At 42.8% G+C, this 23,855-nt stretch overlaps 1 protein-coding gene across 4 annotated transcripts in view; it reads left to right on the top strand.

The window, feature by feature from the left end:
• The window catches only part of ANKH (ANKH inorganic pyrophosphate transport regulator), a 171,419-nt gene that overhangs the window by 36,461 nt on the left and 111,103 nt on the right, over positions 1 to 23,855 (top strand). The gene's annotated exons all lie outside the window — the stretch shown is intronic.

Here is a 23,855-nt window from a genome sequence, read left to right as displayed (position 1 = left end):
ACAAGAATACTGGAGTGGGTTGCCATTCCCTCCTCCAGGGGATCTTCCTGACCCAGGGAGCACACTCACATCTCTTACAGCTCCTACATCTCCTGCATTGGCAGGTGGGTTCTTCCCACTCCCGCCAACTCCAATGAACATCTCCACAGTGGAGCACTTGTTACTCTAAAACAGTCAATGACTGAGTATTTTAAATGGATGTTTTCCATTGTTGTGGCTCCTGGGATTATCTCTGTTTTACAGACAGGGAAACTGGAGTTAAAGTTGGCAGATAACTCATCCAGGGTCAGACAGCAGTGTTCTCCTCTGTGCCCTCACAGCAACCCAGAGCTCTTGTTCTTTGCCCCATACTCAGTCCTTCTTTGCTTGTACTTCAGGATGGTATGTAAAATCACCATAGTCCTCTCCATGCTTTAAAGATGCTGATGAATTTTGAGGAAGGGGAACCACCCTCTGAGTTGAAGCCAGATCAGCGTGGAATGTCTGTGTGTCATCGTGAGTCGTGCTCGAGCCCCTCGAGGGTGCTGTTTGCTTTCCTAATTCCTTCCTGCTGCCAAGACTGAGGTTGTTGGTTACTGAGAAGTGTTTTAACCCAGGGGAGAGAAGGGAGTGCATTATGAAGGATGGCAGAGGCCCAGACAGTCCCTTTGAACTTAAATATTTCTGTTCTGTGAACACAGGAATGACCCACTAGGGGGCTGTGACCATGCACCAGGTCATTCTCTTCTTAGAGAATCTGATGTGTTGAGCAGGACCTTTGGTCAGCCTGGCTCATCTCCCTTGGGCACAGCACAGGCCAGTCCACGAAGGGTAGCATCTTGGCTATTTTCAAAGATCTCTGGCAAATATCATCACTTGCTTTTAAGCTTGTGCAGCAGCTTTTTCAGTCCTGAATGTTTAATGTGACCCTCACCCCCTCATTTTTTTATTTTTTATTTTTTAACTCCTATAGCCTTGGAAATCAACTCTAAAACCTTATACCCCTGCCCAGGGAAGAGCAAGCTCCAAGTGTTACAAGGATGGGTCCAGGTATCCATCAAAGTGGGTACCCCACTTCTTGAAAGTTCGCTTTGGGCCACTTCGCTTTTATGAAAGACCTCCATTAGTACCTTTCTGCTAACTGAAAGAGATCTGAACAGAATTTTCATATTTAGGGGAAAAGTCAAAGAGCAAAAGAGCGTTCAGTATTAGTTTCTCCGTGAGCCATTGTAGAGCAGCTCACACATAGGGCAGGGAGCACAGCACCTCCAAGCTCCTTCACTGAGACCCGCACTCGGCAACTCAGCATCCAGCCGCCGTAGCTTTGAACATGTCTGTGAGCATCCATGCTTTGTCTTGATTTATTCTGTGCATCCATTAGCAAGATGTGTCTTAAAGGTAATTGCATCTTCACTTTGCATCATTTTGGCTTCAGAAAGATTTCACTGGCATGCTGTGCTTTCAGATAGTGGGGGGAAGCCTGTATTGCAAACAGCCCAAAATGCTATACAGGTGCCAACTAAGGAATGTCACTCACCAAACAGCTCTACAAGAATTAGGTCATCACTGATGGATAGAACAGTCTTATGGACTCTGTTGCAGAGGGAGAGGGTGGGAAGATTTGGGAGAATGGCATTGAAACATGTATAATATTATGTATGAAACGAGTTGCCAGTCCAGGTTCGATGCACGATACTGGATGCTTGGGGCTAGTGCACTGGGACGACCCAGAGGGATGGTATGGGGAGGGAGGAAGAAGGAGGGTTCAGGATGGGGAACATGTGTATACCTGTGGCGGATTCATTTTGATATTTGGCAAAACTAATACAATTTGTAAAGTTTAAAAATAAAATTAAATTAAAAAAAAAAAGAATTAGGTCATCAATCACTGTAGCCACTGACTTCCAACACACCCCGAAAGGAATTCAGGGTGGAGATCAAGAACGAGACACTGTGCTCTGAGAAAAACTGGCAGAACAGGCCTTCACGGAGTTAGTTTCTGAAGAATTTGATGAACCGAATTTCTTGCATCATCTCATATCTCGAAAAGCACTGAAGTCATGAATGGAGACATCTTGCTCCTCGTGACTAGCAGAAACCTTCTACAGAGATGTAGACTTGACTGCACATACCCCTTTGTCAAGATCATATGTATACTGACCTCCCCACCCGTCTCTTCAGGACAATTCCTCAGAGACATTTGAAAGACTATCTCCCAGGCTGTAGTTCTCAGTGGGTTTCCTGGGTGGCTCAGCAGTAAAGAATCTGCCTGTGATGCAGAAACTTCAAGAGACACAGTTCTTTCCTGGGTCAGGAAGATCCCCTAGAGGAGGGCATGGCAGCCCGCTCCGGTATTCTTGCTTAAAGAAATCCATGGGCAGAGGAGCCTGGCACAGAGAAGTCCATGGGGTCGCAGAGAGTAGGACATGACTGAAGCAACTTAGCTCCCACACATAGTCCTCAATTAGACACCGAATAAACTCAACTCCTGGCTTTTGTGTCGTGCGGGTTTTCTTTGTTTGTTTTTAGTTGGTGAGAGCTTTGGCCAGTCTCTCACCAATTACTATGAATAGCTTACTCCCTTGTCAGCAAATGAACCCCCACCCCATTCCCACCCCAAGACCTGAGCTCTACAGAGAAGGGGGTGACAGAGTATCAAGACAGATACCTCATTTTTCATGAGTGTGTGAAGTCAATTCTTATTTCCAGTCTTTTCTGGTGGAACTTCCAAAAATGTATGCTACACTGTGATTTAAGAATGGAATGAGTCTTCACCCACTTTGAGACTTAAGATCTATCAAGAGCCTTAAGATGAGTGGAGGGAAGCCACTGACCTCATGGTGGTTCTATTTGCTGTCCAGTGGTTCTCTGTCTGAGACACAGGAATAAGAACCAAGTTGCCTGAGCTTGGGGCCCACGGAAGCAACTGTGTGATTATATCAAGGAACTGAAAGCGCGTTAAGCACCAGAAATTGTCTCTGGCCACACACTCATTTGGTTCTAGCTGCTGCTGCTGCTGCTAAGTCGCTTCAGTCGTGTCCGACTCTGTGCGACCCCATAGACGGCAGCCCACCAGGCTCCACCATCCCTGGGGATTCTCCAGGCAAGAACACTGGAGTGGGTTGCCGTTTTCTTCTCCAATGCATGAAAGTGAAAAGTGAAAGTGAAGTCGCTCAGTCATGTCCGACTCTTCGCGACCCCATGGACTGCAGCCTACCAGGTTCCTCCATCCATGGGAGTTCCCAGGCAAGAGTACTGGAGTGGGGTGCCATTGCAGTCTGCGTTGGTTGTAGGTAGATGTATTTTAATCGTCCAGTGGAAGGTCGCTGGAAGTAATTTCTGTAAACGACTCAGATTTCTCCTTTTCAGCAAGGTTAGGTGTTGATGCATTTCCCAAGATCTCAATAGTCATATTCTTCCCTACTTTTTCATTGCTTTCACAGTGGAACAAATGCCTTTTTAAAAGATTTTATTTATTTGGCCACGCCAGGTCTTAGATGCAGTATGTGGGATCTAGTTCCCTGACCAGGGACCGAACCAGGGCCCCCCTGCACTGAGAGCTGGAAGTCTTAGCCACTTGACCACTAGGGAAATCCTCAGGCCAGATATTCTTATTCCCATTTTAGAACTAAAAAACTGAAGTATGAAGAGTAACTGGAACTTACTTCAACCTTGTTGGAAACTTACCTTCTCTGTTTCCTCTGGAAGCAGTTTTTAAATCAATCCATGAGAGTTTGTTTTTTTATTCTCATGCTGTGTTTTTAGATGTCTTGAACCAGTCTATAAATCTGCTTATTTACTAAATGTAACCTGTTTATTTTGACTTTTTCTCTGTGTATAACTCCTAGAACTATTAACCAGAAGTTGGATCATTGACTTTGGTTATTAGTTTTTTTGGCAAGGATACTGCTTGCTTGTTGTCGGGAAATATTTTTTTCCTTCATTGCAACTATTTAGGGATCTTATAACAAAGCACAGTAGTGGGGATGATATTTATTTACATTTGGAAAACTGTCAGAATTTCCACCAAGACAATAAAATTTATGACAGCAACCTTTTAATAACTTTAAAATACTTTTTGTTGTGTTTTAGTTTTTGAATTGCATTCTATTTTGGAAAGGTAACTGCTTAAAGACTACTTTCTTCATATGATTTTCAGACCAGAAAATATTTTTAAAACCTTGTATTTGGAGGTTATTGATCTAAAAATTGCTTTTTTTTTTTTTTTGTAGGAGGCTGCCAGGAAATTTTACTGTGATTTTGAGTAGAGCTGTGCACTGTTGGTATTAGGAGCTCTTGAGAAATACAAGGGCAGCATTGGGTATTTCACTGGCAAGTACTGCCCACACCCTCAAAATTTAGGTTTAAGTTTTTAAAAGCAGAACATTTTTCATAAATGATTAATCTTTGTTCTTTAAAGTTTGTCTTCCTTATTTTCTAAATTCAACCTGGTAATGGAAAAGATTATGGGAAATAATCTATGACTTGGTACCTGCTTTTCCTCAACTAGCAAGATTAATATGCTAGCTGTAGAAAAAACACCGCTTGTTTTCAGTTCTGTGAATCCCTTAGTTGAGCAAATTGCCCAGAATACGCTGCTGGACGATTTACCTTTGGTGCACATCGGACCTTGTGATCAACTAAGTTTGGGCAATGTTGGGTTGACTAGAGTAAATCGTTTTCAAAGATTTTTTCTTGAAACCTGACCTATATTTAAACACCTATTGAAAGAAATAGGGTTCTATGACTTTTTCAAAATCAGCAAATCATCAACAACAAAAGCCAGCAGCCTGACGCTTTGTGTCCAGAATTCCAAAGCAGTAAATTAACTGAAAGGATGCCATCAGGCAGGCAACGTGGGGTCACAGGGGACCCTGTGAGTGCCTGCTAAGTCACTTCAGTTGTGTCTCTCTGCAACCCTATGGACTGTGGCCCTCCAGGCTCCTCTGTCCATGGGACTCTCCAGGCCAGAATACTGGAGTGGGTTGCCATGCCCTCCAGGATGCTGAAGGAGCAATCCAACACCTATGAAGCAGCCCCCAGGGGAGCTGCTGCAGCCCAGGGCCAAATCATGGTCGTGGCAAAATGAAGAAACCCTCCAGCCCTTCCTTGCCGGCATCCTTCCTTGAGTCCTCAGCCTTTTCCTGCCCACTCTGCCTTCAGAGTGTGAGTGCAGCAAGCTAGTGGGGGAGGCTGGCATTTCAGGAAGGACAGTGGAGAAGGATGAGGTCAGGTATCAGTGACGGGAGCCTGGAGATCAGAAAGGAACCCCGGGTCCCCTTTGTTCCTGCCCCTCCTCCCACAGGGGCAGAGTTCCACAGGGGAAGCTGCAGCCAGGCATAGGGGCTTCTGGGGGTGATAAAAGTTGTAGAATATGGCTTTTTAATTTTTTAATATTTATTTATTTATTTGGCTGTGTTAGGTCTTAGTAGCACCACGTGGGCTCCTCCTTGCATTGCACAGGCTCACTGTGGCGCTCTGGCTCAGTAGTTGTGGCACACGGGCTTAGTTGCTCTGTGGCATGTGGGATCTTCCTGGACCAGGGATCGAACCCACCTCCCCTGCACTGCAAAATGGCTTCTTAACCACTGGCTGCTGCTAAGTCCTTTCAGTCGTGTCCGACTCTGTGCGACCCCATAGACAGGAGCCCACCAGGCTCCCCCCTCCCTGGGATTCTCCAGGCAAGAACACTGGAGTGGGTTGCCATTTCCTTCTCCAGTGCGTGAAAGTGAAAAGTGAAAGGGAAGTTGCTGAGTCATGTCCGAATCCTAGCGACCCCATGGACTGTGGCCCACCAGGCTCCTCCGTCCATGGGATTTTCCAGGCAAGAGTACTGGAGTGGGGTGCCACTGCCTTCTCCGTCTTAACCCCTGGACCACCAGGGAAATCCCATAGAGTGTTGCTTTTATTTTTTTTTTTTTTAAAGGTGTGATTACATTTATTACAGGAATTTCAGTGTGATTTAATGCTATTAAATTTACAACTATAACTTACCATATAGGCAGATTAAAGGAAAAAGGTTATTTTATATTGGAGTGTATTTGATTTACAATGTTGTTAGTTTTAGGTGTATAGAAAAGTCATTTAGTTATACATATTGTTGCTGTTGTTTAGTTGCTAAGTCTTGTCTGACTCTTTTGTGACCCCACGCACTGTAGCCCACCGGGCTCCTCTGTCCATGGATTTCCCAGGCAAGAATATTGGAGTGGGATGCCATTTCCTTCTCCAAATTATACACATACATAAATCTATTCAGAGTGTTGCTTTTAAATGCACCAGCAGTGGTACTACAAATAGTATCTCTTAATGTAAAAAAAAAAAAAAAAAGAATACATGAGAGATTGCCTTATATAACTTTTAAAAAAGCTTTAAATGTGTTTGGATGTGTCACTTTATATGAGGTCCAGCTTTGGGAATATTCAAAATTACAGTTTCCCTTGAATTCTGTTGATCAAAAAAGTCCCTTCATCTAAAACTATATCCTTAAAAAGGTGGGGGTGGAGGGGAAGAATAGTTGAACCCCCTCTCCATGAAGGCTTACTGAGAGCATGGAATACCTTTACAGTGACCAACTGGCCCAGTCTCCCCAGATTGAGGGGTTTCCAGGCATCTAAGACGGAGAAGGCAATGGCACCCAACTCCAGTACTTTTGCCTGGAAAATCCCATGGACGGAGGAGCCTGGTGGGCTGCAGTCCATGGGGTCTCTACAGTCGGACACGACTGAAGCGACTTAGCAGCAGCAGCAGCAGCCATCTAAGACACTCAGTTCTAAAGCTCAGCGACACCCAGGCAAACCCACTGAATGCCAGGCACCAGGCTAGATGTAGCAGAAAGTAGGCATCAAGGTCGGTGTTCCCCTGGCAGGGCCAGCCTTTCTGGGCAGGCTTGGGCGGCTGGCCACAGGAAGGCACTCTGGGAAAACAGACTCATGACTGGGGTACGTGAACAGCCCTCTGCTTCGGTGTTTGTGTTTGCTGTTGCTGTAGTCTTTCACTTACGCCCAAATGACTTTCCCAAGTTAGAGATGTGGCTTTTTACCCCCAAAGCTGCGATCTCACATCCCCACCCCTCTCCACACACACACACACGCACACACACTCAACGTGGAAATCTCCCAAGCCCTCAAGAGTGTCTTACCTCCCACTTATTTCCCGCTCTTCCCACCCCCAGACCCTTGGGGGGTGTTGGATTTGGCCTCTTTATTGAGCACAGGGACAACTCCTACTCCTGCCATCCCTACCATCTGGTGTTACGGTGTGGGTGTGTGTAAGCGGTGTGGATGTGTGTAAGCGGCGAGGGAGTGCCAGCATCGGGGTTTGGCCACAATCAGTGTGTTCTCCGCATTGATAGGGCCCTGCATTAGGAAAACACACTTGTCCCACAAGCCCAGGCACCAAAGAGGGTTGTTTTGAGGGGCAGCCTCAAATCCCCAAGAAGACTTCTGCCTAACAATCTTGCTCACTATGCCCATTTAAACAAAACAAAACAAAACACCTGCTTAATGGTTATTCTTAAGTATCTATTCAGTCTGTCATGGTGACTTTAGTGTATCATTTAATAAACTGCTTTTCAACTTAAAACACTGTACTTTCCGGACATTAATTCATCCCTCCATCCATCTCACAGGTAAAGAATAGATGAGTGGCTTCCTCCCCACATCTAAAAATTGCAAAACCAGGATCAGAAATCCTGCATTACTAATTCCCCATCTGACAGATCATGGGTGATTTTAGAGGCTGCTGCTGCTGCTGCTGCTAAGTCGCTTCAGTCGTGTCTGACTCGGTTCGACCCCATAGATGGCAGCCCACCAGGCTCCCCCATCTCTGGGATTCTCCAGGCAAGAACACTGGAGTGGGTTGCCATTTCCTTCTCCAATGCATGAAAATGAAAAGTGAAAGTGAAGTCGCTCAGTCGTGTCTGACTCTTAGCGACCCCATGGACTGCAGCCCACCAGGCCCCTCCATCCATGGGATTTTCCAGGCAAGAGTACTGGAGTGGGGTGCCATTGCTAGGTTGATATTTTCTTGGCTGAAATTATTAGTCGGTTAGGAGAGAATTGACAAACTTTGATGAAGACACATAACTTACTCATGTATTACATGTTTTATGGATCTTGAGGATGGGGAAAGGAGCTTATATGGTCTCAGGTCCCTTTTCTAAAACACAAGACATGTCTAATAAACTTTGAACTGCACTTTGAGTTCTTTTTTTTTTTTTTTTTTTTTTTTTGAGGAGAGGCAATTTCAAAGACTGATGTGTAATGGTTGGGCAGCACGGGCTGAAGCGAATTCTAGATCCTATGTCGGACATTCCTGTTGATTTGCTGCACAAAGACAGGCAACGTGTCCAGATGCATTTTTCCTAAGCATTTGGTCGTTTATTTATAAAGTGGGAATTTGACACTTTTCTTTCTATGTCTCAGAGAGAGGCTGTGTTATTTGTAGAACTCTGATATTCTCCAGTAGAAACTGGCTCCCGACTGTACTGTATGTTCAGCTTTTAATGGTTTGATTGGATTATTTCTCGAAGTCTGACCACCAAAATGAGGAAGAAGAACAGAGAGCACGTGCCTATCAAAATAAGTGTTTCTGGTTGGATGCAGTATGGTAATGGTTGAAAATACCAATGAATTCACCTGAGTTCAAGTGCAGGTGTGACCTTGATTAAGTCATTTGACTTGTCTCAACCTGCTTCCTCCTCTGTACAGGGCTGGTGAAAAGATAATAGAAAATATGTTTCATAGGGTGGCAGTGAATGTTTGACTAGTTCTTCTGAATTCTATTATCCCTCTTCATTATAATATACAACAAAAGTCATCCGTTAACTAAAACTGTGGTAGAGGTTCCTGCTTTGAAATTGCTTCTTCTGAGTCATTGCCCCATAAGCAAATCCCTTGAGTAATTCAGACCTTAAAAATAGGGACATTTGACTTGGGTGAAGTCATTTGCTAGCTTGTTCTTCTACCTCTGATTGGGAACCAATGCCATATTTTGGTAAGCTGATCTTTTCCTGCACCATGGCTGGAGTCTAGGCCATGAAACATTTTCACAGGTAAATTTTCCGTATAATGAGATCCTCACTAGCGAGCATATTACTGATGGTTTTTATTCTGTGGTAGGGGCTCAGAGAATCGCATTCCAGGAAAGACAAACCTGTTTTTACGATAGAAGTTATCACTGGGTGATGGCCAAGGTGACCTGCCGTGAACAGCTTCATTGTGCGATGGGATTACTGTGGTTCCTTTTTCTAACAAGATCCTTAAATTAGGAGCCCCAGGAAGCAAAAGGAATGACAAGGTAGCCACTTAATGCAGGAAGTAGGGTGGGCTATGAAAGGTTGCTTTGGGAGCCCTTTATTGATAACAAGCCTTCTTCTCAACTGTGCCTGGACCCTATGTAACACCCAGGTGAATAATCCTAAAGGTGTGTGTGTAATGTGTGCACATTTATATTTAAAAGACAATATATTCTAGTGGTTGAGAATACCAACTCTGCTGCTGCTACTGCTAAGTTGCTGCAGTCGTGTCCGACTCTGTGCAACCCCATAGACGGCAGCCCACCGGGTCCCCTCGTCCCTGGGATTCTCCAGGCAAGAACACTGGGGTGGGTTGCCATTTCCTTCTCCAATGCATGAAAGTGAAAAGTGAAAGGGAAGTCGCTCAGTCGTGTCCGACTCTAGCGACCCCATGGACTGCAGCCTACCAGGCTCCTCCATCCATGGGATTTTCCAGGCAAGAGTACTGGAGTGGGGTGCCATTGCCTTCTAGATCTAGACTATAGTTTGCACCCTAGTTCATCAACTTACATTGGCCAGATACCTTAGGTAGTAATTGAACTCTTTGTGTTCATTTTCCTTGTCTCATAGGAAACATTTTTCTTGTCTACCCTCCTTATAGGATTGTTGGGAGAATTTTAAGAGTTCTTGTGTGAAAGCCCTTAGCACAATGTTTGACACATGGTGAAAGAATTAGCTGTTACTGTTACTAGATTATAATCATGCCCTCAGGAGGGAAAAACAATGGATTAGAGTCTGATAATACCCTGAGCAAAAAAAAATACAGACATCTGTCACTTAGCCTGTTAAAAGGTGCCACAGCCCTTGTCAATGAGGTGGCTGTGCTCCATGCGGACATCCGGGAATCTAGGTTCCTTGTATGTCATAGTTGGTATTCTAGGGCATATTCTGGGCATATTTTGAGTTCACTGATCTTCAGCATCCAACTGGCAGATAAGGAAAGAGGTTTGTTTGCTCAGGAGTTCTTAGAGACTGGAGCTTCTCCCACACTCCCACATTTCACTGGCTTCATTACTTTGCCCACATCCTGTTGACTTGATTTCACATTTGGTACTTCTCCCACATTTCCTTGGCCAAAACCAGTCACATGGCCCCACATGCCTGCAGAGGAGACTGGGAAATGTAGTTTAGCTATGTGCCCAGGAGGCAGAGAAGAATGTAAATATTGGTCAGAACTTGGCTAAACCAATAGCAAATAGATGATTTTGACTTTGGTTTATGGTTTTACTATGAAGCATAAGCATTTTTCGGGTTAATTTTGAAAACTAATGGGAAAATCTACTCCCTTGTTTGGTGCACAATGCTCAAATTCTAATGTTCAGGCAGAACTTCAACTTCATTATCATTTCTGAGTAAAGTAATAATGAAAGGTAACATTTATGGAGCATTTACTGTATACCATCATACTAAGTGATTTACATGCTTATTTTATCTTATTTAATAAGATGAAATTAATTTATTCAGTCTCCACCACAGCCCTTATGGTGTAGTACCAGAGTTGTCTGAATTTGATGAAGAAAGTGAATTATGGAGAAGTTGTTAATCCAAATGAAAAAAATATATATTTTCATTTGGAGTGTATATATATATATGAATTGATGAAGAATTACAGGATTAACAAAAATTAACAAAATTTACTAGAGAGCAAATTTAAAAGTCCTCAACTCTTTTCTTCTTAGGAAACCAAGTCTAGCTGTACACCAGAAGTGACTAAATCCAGGATAGGGTGTTCATTCTACCTGATGCAGCACTCATTAATTTGTTATAAGCTGGGTTGTTTGTCAGGGAAACCTGACACATATGTGCATGGAAAAACACACATTGGTGTGTACTTTATCCTTTGGTTTATTTTAGTTTATTTGCTTAGCTAAACATGCTGTTACCAGGTTAACCATGCATGCTCTGTATTTCTCTAAAAAAGTAGCTTTTCTGTCTTAACCTGATATCTGTTTAGATATTCCTTGAAAAATCAGTTTCCTTACTTGCATTGGATCTTACCATTTTAATCACAGAGGTTAAATAATCTCACGTCACTGGGATGTGTGCTTTTGTCTTTTGAGTATAGCATCCTACAGAAAAAAGATAAAACCACAATTCCGTGAGCCCCTCTAGGTGGACAGCATCAAGACTGATCTTTGAGTCACGAGCTTATTAAGAGATTCTGCATGATCAGTTAAAATGAGTCAGCTCCTTGCCATCTTTATCGGTTCCATAGACTCCATGGAACAAAGAGAAGCTTGTAAAAGCAGTGAAAAAGCTGAGATTTAAACAGATGTCAGATGGAAGCAGCAGAAGTGTGATAGTACGAAGGGTTTTGATAGGCCATGGACTAGCTGAGTAATTAGAACTTCTGTGTGCCGGGGAACCTGCACTGTTGGCCAAGCCTCAAGACGCTTGGACGTGTACCCAGTTGTGCATGGCCTCATCTGCCTTCCGAAAAGTCTCAGTGTGGCAGCTAAATAAGGAGAATATCTACCTCAGAACATTCAGCGTTAGGGCCACGGCCTCGTTTTATAAAAACAAGAGGGGCTTCCCTGATGGTTCAGTGGGAAAGAATCTGCCTGCCAATGCAGGAGACAGGGATTCGATACCTGGTCCTGGTCCAGGAAGATCCCACGTGCCGTGGAGCAACTAAGCCCAGGCACCACAACTGTTGAGCCTGTGCTTCAAGACAAGAGAAGCCATTGCAGTGAGAAGCCAGCACACCCCACCTGGAGAGTAGCGCTCACTCACCACAACTAGAGAAAAGCCCGTGCAGCAACGAAGGCCCAGCATAGCCAAAAATAAATAAATAAATCTTAAAAAAAAAAAAAAGAGGAGAATTTAGACTAACCATCAGAGCTATCTATTACTGATGTCAGTACTAGGTCTCAGAGTATCTTCCACTACATGAAGTTATAATTTTCCTTATCATATTTTTTCTTTAAAGTGATCTTCATTGAATTGAAAAGGTGACATTGCTTGCCTTGAGGATGTGTAACCAGAGCCCTGGGGTACTGAGGTGAGCCCCAAGGCCAAGCTCAAGGCAAGGGCCAGGCAGGAAATGCAAGTATCCAGGGCCAACTTCTTGGACCGTTGGCATTGGTAATATATTGTGTTGGCCAAAAAGTTCATTAGGGTTTTTCCATACCATCTTATGAAGTTCTTGGCCAACCCAATAGTGACTTGGGATTGGGACCTCATTCTTAAGAGCTGGGGATCCTCTTAACATATCAGGAACCAGGAACAAGTGATTACCTATATCAGCTGGGTAATTGCACAAACTGCAGGACTTTTCTCTGTGTAGATTATTTGGCATTGTTTAGAAAAGACTAATTTCTTAAATATAGTAATATATTTTGCTATATGTTTCCTATAAGCAGGAATGCTTTAGGTAAGATTTTTCTTAAGAAACAAGAAAACTTTTTTGAAATTAAAAACAAATAAAAACTTCATAAATCCCTCTATATCCTTTGATTTTAACTTAGTAGCAAATAACGAAGAAGGCAATGGCACCCCACTCCAGTACTCTTGCCTGGAAAATCTTATGGATGGAGGAGCCTGGTGGGCTGCAGTCCATGGGGTCTCGAAGAGTCGGACACAACTGAGCAACTTCACTTTCACTTTTCACTTTCATGCATTGGAGAAGGAAATGGCAACCCACTCCAGTGTTCTTGCCTGGAGAATCCCAGGGACTGGGGAGCCTGGTGGTCTACCGTCTATGGGGTCGCACAGAGTCGGACACGACTGAAGTGACTTAGCAGCAGCAGCAGCAGCAGCAAATAACAACTCTGAGAATCCATCATGCAAGAAAATATACACCTTATAATCAGGGATTCAAAATTATGACCATTCAGTATCTGTGTCTCTTCTCTGGGAAATATCAGCAAACATAATTTTATGTTAAAGTGAGAAATGACTGCTTATTTTTGTGATGCGTAACCCAATATGGTTGTTCTCATTCCACGAGTTAAATTGAGGGTGTTTTCGGTTCTTATAGCACGTCGGTCTGCTGTGTTTTCAATTTTATGACCACAGACATGCATTTCACCCCTTGTCTAATTCACACTCAGCTCAATTTTAACACTAGGAAAGAAACCTCTTTTCTCTGTCTGTGCTCTAGGACAAATCGCTGTCATTATTCCCCTTTAGGCTTCTAGTCCAGTTTGGGTTTGGATTTCTAATCAAGAGTAGGGTGCCTGCAACAGACACATAATTTCTAGGCTAGGACTACACAGCTGTAACCCCCCTGCCAAGCTCCTTAGAGATCTGGGGGGAAGGGGGGTAGATATCTGTTTTCCATCATTTTTTAATTTTTTCCTATTCATATTTCATCAGAACCTGTTCTTTCTTCCCTCTTTCAAGGAAGGATGGTCCTCCTGGAGCTCAATCATTTCAGCCTTCATATTTGTAGAGAAAAAAATATCACAGAGATGGTGCTTGTCTTCAGTCTGAAGGCTCTGCAGACTCGTCAGTATAAGATATTCTTGCTGCCACCTACTTGTTCAGTGGGCTTCTGTCTGCTGCCTGTTTTTCTAGGCAACGGCACCACAGGAAGAAAGGAAAGTTTAAATGTGGAAATGACTTCTTATGCGTCAGAGGCTGTGAACTTGAAAGTCATTTTGCTCCCCAGTCTGCTCGAAAATAATCCGCTTTTCCTCTCTCAGTCTTTCAATTATTGAATTATTTGTAAGAGGATCCCCTACTCGTACTCTACCCTATGATGGCTTTCTTGCCATCAAATGTTGTAAATTGTTCATTTCCACAGTCAGTTGTAGATTTCATACCCTAGGTCTCACTCCTTATTTAAAAATTATTTTTATTTTTTAAATTACTGCTACAGTTAGTCCTAATATTCCGGGAAATAGGCACACTGACATTTAAATGAATCACAGTTCAAAGCACTTAGGACCAATCAGTTACATGAACTAAAGTTATTTTTTTTTTCTATTATAGGCATAAAATCATATGGATTCAGTTTTCCAATGGCCTAAGCAACTGTTAGCAGTAACCTCTGAAGTTCATACTTTGCCCTTTGCAACAAACAGAGTCAGTGTCAGAGGTATAGTTGAAAGTTTGGTTTCATTTAGTGTTGTAAAATTTCATAATGGTGTTCTTAATTTCTCCAAGCCCAGATAACCACAAATGAGTACAGTATGTATTAGTGGTATTTAATGATAGGTGCTTAGGGTGCAAGAAAGGGCAGAGTGGTTTTCATGTATTTCTCGGATTTACAGTTTTGTGGTCATGAAATATCTATCATTTATTTGCAGGGTTTTTATTAATACTATTGCTGTTTGCATTGCTTCTGAATGCATTCTGTATATCATGAAAAAGCCCACTATCTTTAAATACACAGTCAAAAGATTATGTAACAGAGTTAAATCAGTAACTGAACAGATGGGCCCATTGTAGGGTCATTATGTGATTCTGCTGGTGTGCTGTTTCTGAAGTGTGAACTATTCATTCTGTTCAGATGGCTGGGAAAGCAGCCTCCCCCCAAAGATCTAGATCAATGCAACACTGTCCAACACTAATGTCGTGTAAACTGCAGATCTAATTCAAAATTTTCTAGTAGCCCCATTTAAAAGGTGAAAGAAAAGCGCTATGGTTCCTTTAACTTAATACATCGAATACCGTCCTTTCAACGTGTAATCAAACTAAAGCTATTAAGGAGACGTTTATTTTTTTGTACCAAGACTTTGATAGCCAGTGTGCATTTTACTCTTGGAGCAATCTCAGGTCAGACTGACCACATTTCAGATGCCCTGTAAGCCACACATGGCCAGTGGTTGCCGCACTGAGCAGCGCAGGTCTAATGTTTTCACAAAGGAAGTCCATTAATGGCTTGATGGCAGCTTCAGAGAGGAAGAAGAAAGAATCATATGAAATGTTTGCTCATTTACAGAAAAAGAAGTGTCAGTTCAGCTGCCGTCCTGTCCAATCAAAATGTTGACAGGACTTTCTGGAAAATAGAGCTTTAATTTTTTAAATTGTTAATTTATACAGGTCAAACGCTGCTCCGTAGAAGGATTGACTTTATTTTTATGGAAAAGCAAACAAACGCAGATTTAATGTTTGTCATTACTTAAAGGAAATTAAAAAGCAACATGTGAGAACCTTAATGTAAAGGATTCCTTTTTTTCACTCCTTTATCTGGGTCTGCTGTTGCCATAGCTACAGGGAAGCGATCCAGTAGAAATTAAAGACTTCAATTACAGTTCCAAAACTTCTTTAGTTATCATATTCCTTTTCAGCAAACAGTTGTTTTTATTGTATTGGGCTTTTTCCCACTGAAAGTGTGGAAGTTTTGACTAATGAAGGCATATGTTCTTATTTAGTATGGTCAGTGGGGCATTAATGCCATTTTGAATGCTTTGAAGCCCTTGCTTACAGCAAGTATGAGCCATAATTAACAAAAACTCCTCGCCAAAACCTGTCATGGAATCTTTATTTGTGATGATTTTCCTCCCTCAGTGTTTCCTCTAGAATATGTGCTATTTTATGTCATTCTGTTTTGGAAGTCCAAGAGTTTTTACTGTAATTCTAAGGTGATAACAGGCTCTGTCTTTGTGACCAATTAAGAGTTGTTGCCAACCAGATGGCCCTCACTGTGAAGAAGCTAAGACCTTTGAGCTCAATACTGTTGATTGGAGATGGAGGTCTTGCTAGGTTATTACCCTCACTGGACAACTGATAGTGACACATGCTTGGGATTATTTTGGAATGTCTCTGCAAACCCACAAGTGTCTCATCCTTGAGATGTCAGGCTCTCATAAAGTCTTTGCATCTTTTTGAAAATTAATAACTTAATCTTAGGGGGCTTCCCAGGTGGCTTGGTGGTAAAGAATCCATCTGCCAATGCAGGAAATGCAGGTTCCATCCCTGGGTCGGGAAGATCCCCTGGACGAGGAAATGTCAACTTGCTCCGGTATTCTTGCCTGGAGAATCCCACAGACAGAGGAGCCTGGCGGGCTACAGTCTATGGGGTTGCAAAGAGTTTGACATGACTGAGCAACTGAGCGTGCATGCAACTCACACTTATGGTGTGTGCGTTCTAAGTCGCTTCAGTCGTGTCTGACTCTTGGAGACCCTGTGGACTGTAGCCTGCCAGCCTCCTCTGTCCATAGGGTTCTCCAGGCAAGAATACTGGAGAGAAACTGATGAAGCTTCTCTCCTTAACCGAGTGTTTAGCCAGCTTTCTTCTGAACGAGGCCTGAACCTTGACCTTCAATGTCTGTCCTTGCCTGGCTTGCCTTTAGCAAGAGTCCTCCTGTGTCAGTTTATAGAGAAATCACCCACCTTTGCTGTCTGATCACCCTCAATGTCCAATCAAGTTCCACATCCCCCAACTTTGATGGATAAGCTCTTGACCTGCTCTTCGCAAGAATCCCCCACCCTTGCTATCTCCTTGTAGTGATTTTCCATCCACTGACCCCTCTCTCTGCTCATTGGCTGTAAATCCCTACTTGTCTTTCTGTGTCTAGAGCCGAGCTTGATCTCCCATCCATTACAACAGTGTTGACTCCCTAGTGCAATTGTTGTTTAGTGGCTCAGTCGTGTGCGACTCTTTGTGACCCCATGGACTGTAGCCCACCAGGCTCCTCTGTCCGTGGGATTCTCCAGGCCAGAATACTGGAGTGGGTTGCCATTTCCTCCTGCAGGGGATCTTCCTGACCAGTGATGAGCTTGATCTGTTCCCCATTACCACCCCCTAGTGCTATAGTTCTGAATAAAATCTCCTTTACTGTCTTAACAAGTGTCAGAATAACTTTTCCTATCATCTATACTAAGGTAAAAAATAAATAAGAATACCTTTCTCCCAACAAGATAATGAGTTGCATAGGAATCCCATGTATTAAAACTTTGGGTTAATTTTATTGTATAATGGTACACAGGAAGTTCTTATTTCATTCCATAAAAGCAGTACTTTAGCTAAAGTCAAGCTTATGGCAGAAAGTGAAGAGGAACTCAAAAGCCTCTTGATGAAAGTGAAAGTGGAGAGTGAAAAAGTTGGCTTAAAGCTCAACATTCAGAAAACGAAGATCATGGCATCCGGTCCCACCACTTCATGGGAAATAGATGGGGAAACAGTGGAAACAGTGTCAGACTTTATTTTTCTGGGCTCCAAATCACTGCAGATGGTGACTGCAGCCATGAAATTAAAAGACGCTTACTCCTTGGAAGCAAAGTTATGACCAACCTAGATAGCATATTCAAAAGCAGAGACATTACTTTGCCAACAAAGGTTTGTCTAGTCAAGGCTATGATTTTTCCTGTGGTCATGTATGGATGTGAGAGTTGGACTGTGAAGAAGACTGAGCACCGAAGAATTGATGCTTTTGAACTGTGGTGTTGGAGAAGACTCTTGAGAGTCCCTTGGACTGCAAGGAGATCCAACCAGTCCATTCTGAAGGAGATCAGCCCTGGGATTTCTTTGGAAGGAATGATGCTAAAGCTGAAACTCCAGTACTTTGGCCACCTCATGCAAAGAGTTGACTCATTGGAAGGGACTTGATGCTGGGAAGGATTGGGGGCAAGAGGAGAAGGGGACAACAGAGGATGAGATGGCTGGGTGGCATCACTGACTCGATGGACGTGAGTCTGAGTGAACTCTGGGAGTTGGTGATGGACAGGGAGGCCTGGAGTGCTGCGATTCATGGGGTCGAAAAGAGTCAGACACAACTGAGTGACTGATCTGATCTGATCTGATCTGATGGTTAGAACTGAAGTTCATACTTATTTAGCAAGTACACTCATCTGTTACGCTAATTTTATGTAGACACTTTATTATACTTACTACCAATGTATGGGCTTCCCGGGTGGCTCAGCAGTAAGAATCTACCTGCGATGCAGGAGCTGCAGGAGACATGAGTTCAATTCCTGGGTCAGGAAGATCCCTTGGAGGAGGGCACAGCAACCCACTCCAGTGTTCTTGCCTGGAGAATCCCATGGACAGAGGAGCCTGCTGGGCTACAGTCCATGGGGTTGAAAAGAGTCAGGCACTGCTGAAGCGACTTTAGCACACATGCATGTACCACCAATGTGTAAAAACTGGCCTAAAACTATAAAAATCTTATTTATAAAATACCAGATTTCCATAGTCTTAACTGTGTCTGCAGGAGTAAGGTGTTTTCAGTTTACAGCACAGTGTTTGCCTCCAAATACGTGGGCAGGTATATCTCCCAGTGATGTTCTCTGCTGTTGCTGCTGCTGCTAAGTCGCTTCAGTCATGTCTGACTCTGTGAGACCCCATAGACAGCAGCCCACCGGGCTCCTCTGTCCCTGGGATTCTCCAGGCAAGAATACTAGAGTGGGTTGCCATTTCCTTCTCTACTGAGCTGCAAACTTAATTCAAGATCAGGCTTAATTTGTTTTAACCTTCTTTCAGGAAGTCCATAGGAGGTGGCTTGGAAAGTGGCTCTCTCAATGGATACTAAAATGAAGATGAGAAAGCATTCCATTTAACCTTTGAACAGTTTTTTAACTGCAGCGAGAAGCTTGTATAAATGCCAGGCTCATCTGGAGGGCTTATTTCTTTCGACAGCCCTGACCCACGTTGCACACCTTCCTGACTGCCTAACACCAGTATTGTCCTAGATTAAGATATGGGTACGCAGGTTTGTCTATCAGTCTGTTTCCTGCCAGAATGTCTTTCTTCATTCAAAGTTTAGTTATTTTAAAAGTTATGCTAAAGAGAGAAAGACAGCAGAATAATATGTAGTTTCAGTATTTCTTTTTTCTGAAGATAATTATGGAACCTTCCTGGAGAAACACCTTCCACAACTGGACCAGCTCTTTCTGGACACCAGCGGTGCCCTTCTGCAACTGACTAGGGCCTGTTCACGCCAGCAGCCTGATCATTCATTCCCTGTTCAGAGTTGAGTCTTAGAGTGAAACTACTTTCAATCTCCATGTTAAAACCTCAACAAATTTCTGTTTGTGTTTATTAGATTGACCAAAAACTTCGTTCAGGTCTGTCTTTACTATCTTACAGAAAATAAAATAAGATATTTCATGATTTAAAAAAAGCTAGCTCTTTTCAAAAATGACTCTGCCGAAGCAATGAAATAAAAGTTTTTTGTTGGGGCTTTTGCTAAAGGATCATGTATTGAGTGTGTACTATATGCATATCTCAACAGGCTATAGACAAGAATGATAGTAATTCAGTGACACTTTTTATTTCTTTCTGAAAGAAGCCAGGGCAGAATCACATATTCACATCAGAAAAGTGACGGCCTTGTGACTGGGGGTAGCGTGGAGGCTGGTTTTCACTTACATACCTGCTTATGATCCTTTTATTTCTTCTGCCGCATTAAAAAAAATTTCTTCTTATAAAGCTGGATAGTTCAAGGAGAGGTAGACGATGGTGGGTGGGGGCCAGCTTTCTCCCCTGGCTGGTCCCACTGGAGAGCAGAAAAGACTTGGAGATGGAGTTTGGGCAAAGCCTGGACTTCCACGTGGAGTAAAGTAGGCGAGAGGACAAAGCTAAAGCCTTCATCAGGACATGTCATGAATCATAACTGTGATGGGCAGACTAATTTGATAGATGCCCTTTCTGCATCTGCTCTTAAATTTTAAATTTGAATGCTATTATTATAACGAGCTCTTTATCTTTCACAATGAACATGTGGATGACCCCTTTTTCCAGGTGAAATCTCTTTCTACTGGATGCTGTTGGTACAGCTGGTGTAGCCAGGTCCTGGATGCTGGCGGTACAGCTGGTGTAGCCGGTCCTGGATGCTGGCGGTACAGCTGGTGTAGCCGGTCCTGGATGCTGTTGGTACAGCTGGTGTAGCCAGGTCTGTGGCACAGCCACCTTCTGGGAATGATTCTCTAGACAAAATGTCCTGAAGAAATAACCAATCTTTTGATTCTTCACATTGTGAATTTCTACAAAGTGGTGGTGAGGATCAAGAGACTAACCTCTTGACTCTGTATAAGATAAATACAGAAGGAGGGCAGAGGAGTAAGAAGGAAGCTGGTTGGACAGTCTCTGGTGGATGCAGAGTATACAACGGGTGGAGGATGAACTCAACACTACAATTGTATTTCATCTCATGATGGTTAAGAAATAATCTCTGTTCTTCCTGGCATCCTCATGAGTTCTTCATTTTTTTTTTCTTTCATTCCCTTTTGGCTCTTCCTAGTTCCATCCTTGCATCTCACTCATTTCCAATCGTGTTTTCTTCCCTGTGTTTTAGTGACACACACAGAATCCTACCACCGTCACCCAGCATGCAGAGTCAGACAAGCTCTGACACATGTAACCCAAGGCTGCCAAAGTGCGCCACGGAAAGCCAAACAGAATCCGTAAGCTTTGATTCATCATTTCTACCCCACGGTGTCCAATCCAAGGCTCTTACACGATACATCCTTTCCATCTGTCTATTTGGCAAAAACAACAGAAAGAGGAGAGCCCATGTCTAAAGGCATTGGTGCATTTTGTCCAGTGAAATGTTCAAATTTAGAAAATAACATGCCATGGAATCATCAAAGCAGATTTTATATTATTTTTTAATATAAAAAATTAACCCAACATTAACTCACAGCAGTACATGTAGGAGAGCCAAGATCCATAAAATTAGGTAAAAGCTCATGTGCCTGGTCCCTGACCCTGTCTTGCCTCACATCCCAAGTGAGTGTTTTTCTTTTCCCTGTGGGAGAGTTTGTTTTGCCATCACGTTGCATAGTGTCCAAAGCCCGTGGCTTGTCATGTTGACTGCCCTGCCTCTTGGTTGGGTGAATTTTTGAGAAGCTTTTCTTGGTTCCAGACCAGCCTATTACAGAGGCTCCAGTGAGAAACAGTCAGATATACTCGACATTCCTGTTCCAAGGAAGACGGCTGAAACTCATGGCCTCATGAAAACACTGACACCCGAATAAAAAGCTTTTGTGAGAGAAGAGATCCAGAGGACAAGTCATCAACAAGCCTTCGACATCCTTTGTGAGGCAGTCATGATTTATTCCTTCTTCTAAGCTTGACAGTTTCTAATCTGAACCTTTCTCTTCTCTCTCATGCTAGGCCCTGTTCCTTTCTAATGCTCCAGATCACTCTGGGTGCTAAATTAGATCATTTGGCAGTGAAAGCACAGTGAGAGAAAAAAAAATCACCCATCCAGTTATTCGAGGTTTAGAAGAAGCTAAACTTAGGTTCATTTAAAGTAGCTCCTCTCTCTTTTCTTGGAGCTTCTAAAACAGCCCTCTTTTATTTTGTATGTAAGGAAACTGAGTCCCCAAGAGGTTCCTTGTTGAAAGTAACAGACTCAGATATGGCAGATCCAGAAGTGGAATATCCTGTCCTAAGACAACCACCTCCTTCCTTCAACTGCTTTAGATCAACAAAGCAAAAATGCTTTTAGGTTGGAAAAAGGAAACTTCAGCGTAATAGGTCTCCACATTAGAATAACAATATGGGGGGTGCATTTTTAGGTCAGGAATACTTTCTCACCATCTTATCTTCAGTGTGTTGTCAACTGATACACCAACAATACCTCTAGCAGAATTGAACAGTCCAGTGGACGGGACCTGCAAACAGAAAAATGTAGGGACCGGAATTCAGACTTAGCCATGTATTGGTTAGCCAAAAAGTTCGTTTGGGTTTTTTCATAAGATCTTACAGAAAAACTTTTTGGCCAACCCAATGTAAGAATAACCCACCCACCGTGGGACATTACTAGCTTATTAACTGGAACCCTTGATCTTTACATTAAAAGTCTGAGCAAGCTAATTTTTAGAATAAATAGACTCAACAGGATTCCATTCGGAATCCTTTCCAACTTGTTCTCAGCAGTGGCTGGTCTCTGGGTTTGGTGCCTCTGTGCTCGCTGACCCTCTGGCCATTGTCTGTGTCTTCCTTGTGGCCCCTGACTCTGTATGGACCCCTAGTGTTCCTTGCTCTATTTGTCTAGAAGTGGCCAAGCTGTGGTTATATTATCTTATAAGTAAAGAATACTCCTTGGCAGGAGCTAATAAAGACTCTACCGTTCATGAGAACTGACTTTGGCCAAAGAATTAGCATATCTCCAGGGAAACGTAGAACCCATGGTGTTCTCTGGAAATCATATAGATTCAGAATCATATGGAAAATCAAGATCTCTGATGTTTTGATAATAATCCATGGGAGGAAGTACATGGTGAAACAGCTAAGATTACAGATAATGAGCATGGCTGTTGATGAGAACTGTGAAGGCCGTGGCTTTGTCCTGTTAAAACACATGCACTTGCACACACATACCCATTCACGTATGTGCACGTTGTTAACTAGTGAATTTATGGGGAGGGAGTCCCTTTGATTAGAGTGAGCATCACTTGTTAAATCTGCACCTGTGGTACAACCCAGGAGATTTGTTTATCTCACTTGAACACATCAGCCCAGAGGTCCTGCCAGAGATGTGTATATTTCATTAGGTGGAAGATATTGAAAATGAAACAGAAAATGTTCCCCTTATTTTTCTAAGTAGCCACAGACCTAACGTCCTGAGCATGGTTTGTCTGGTATAATTACAGAATTGCCAGAAAGGACGAAATGAAATGTTGAAAAGGACAGAGATAAGATGCTGATATATTAAAACATACTTCAGAGGTCAGGACTCTTTAGACTAGAAAGGTGAAAACTCTACTAAATATTCCAGTTCTGTTTTCAAGTAGGGAGTGGCCTTGTTTAATAAATATTGGTGTTCTGGATTTAGGACTCAGTTTCCTCACCACCCCCATGAAATTTGAAGGAACTATATTTTTATTCAGAGAGGAGAGGGAGGGAGATAAAGAATTGGATTGGACGACTTTTAGTAAACTTAATGACCCAGGAGATGCTGTAGGTTGAAAGTATGAACTGTTCAGATATATTCTTAAATGAATAGACCCAGAGTGTATCCTTGAGTTGGAGTCAAAGAAAGCTATAAATTATGCCTTCATGTCAGAAACAGACTACATGTTGAGTTTAAAAAAAAAGATCTGACTTAATCCATCTGCTTTGGGGCCCATTTATTATATTTACATTTTTAGATACTTGATATTTGCCAGAAGCTAGTACATTGATCTCTTTTTCATTCTGTCTCTTTCCTTTTCTCTGTCTCTCTCTCTCTGTCTCTCTCTCTCTCACACACAGACACACACACACAGGTTCTTCTGATTTATTATATTTACATTTTTAGATACTTGATATTTGCCAGAAGCTGGTACATTGATCTCTCTCTCATTCCCTCTCTCTCTCTCGCCTTCTCATACACACACACACACACACACACACACAGAGTCTTCTGCACTCATGATTTATGATCTAGTGGAGCAGGCAAACATATAAGTAACTAACTTTATAAAGCTATATATAAATGAAGTAAATGCCATGTAAAGATTGACAATTGTCTGTGGAAATGATATTGAAGAAAGGAATGATTGACTCTGATATGAGAGGCAGAAATGCTGTCTCAAAGACCTTAGCACCTGAGCTGCATGTTGAAGGATAAGGGGGAATTAGGAGAGAGGTGTGCATGGCCTGAGGAATCAATCCAAGCAAAGCAGGAGGGAAGTGATGCTCAGGACCTGGGCAGGATGCAGAGAAAGGCGGGCAGAAGAAGCAGCTGGAAAAGGACCTAACACA

Source organism: Bos grunniens, chromosome 20 (assembly GCF_055505025.1).
Source record: "Bos grunniens cultivar Pamir isolate PY7600 chromosome 20, Bosgru_T2T1.0, whole genome shotgun sequence".
Taxonomy (NCBI): Eukaryota; Metazoa; Chordata; class Mammalia; order Artiodactyla; family Bovidae; genus Bos; species Bos grunniens.
This window is presented reverse-complemented; position numbering and strand designations above follow the sequence as displayed.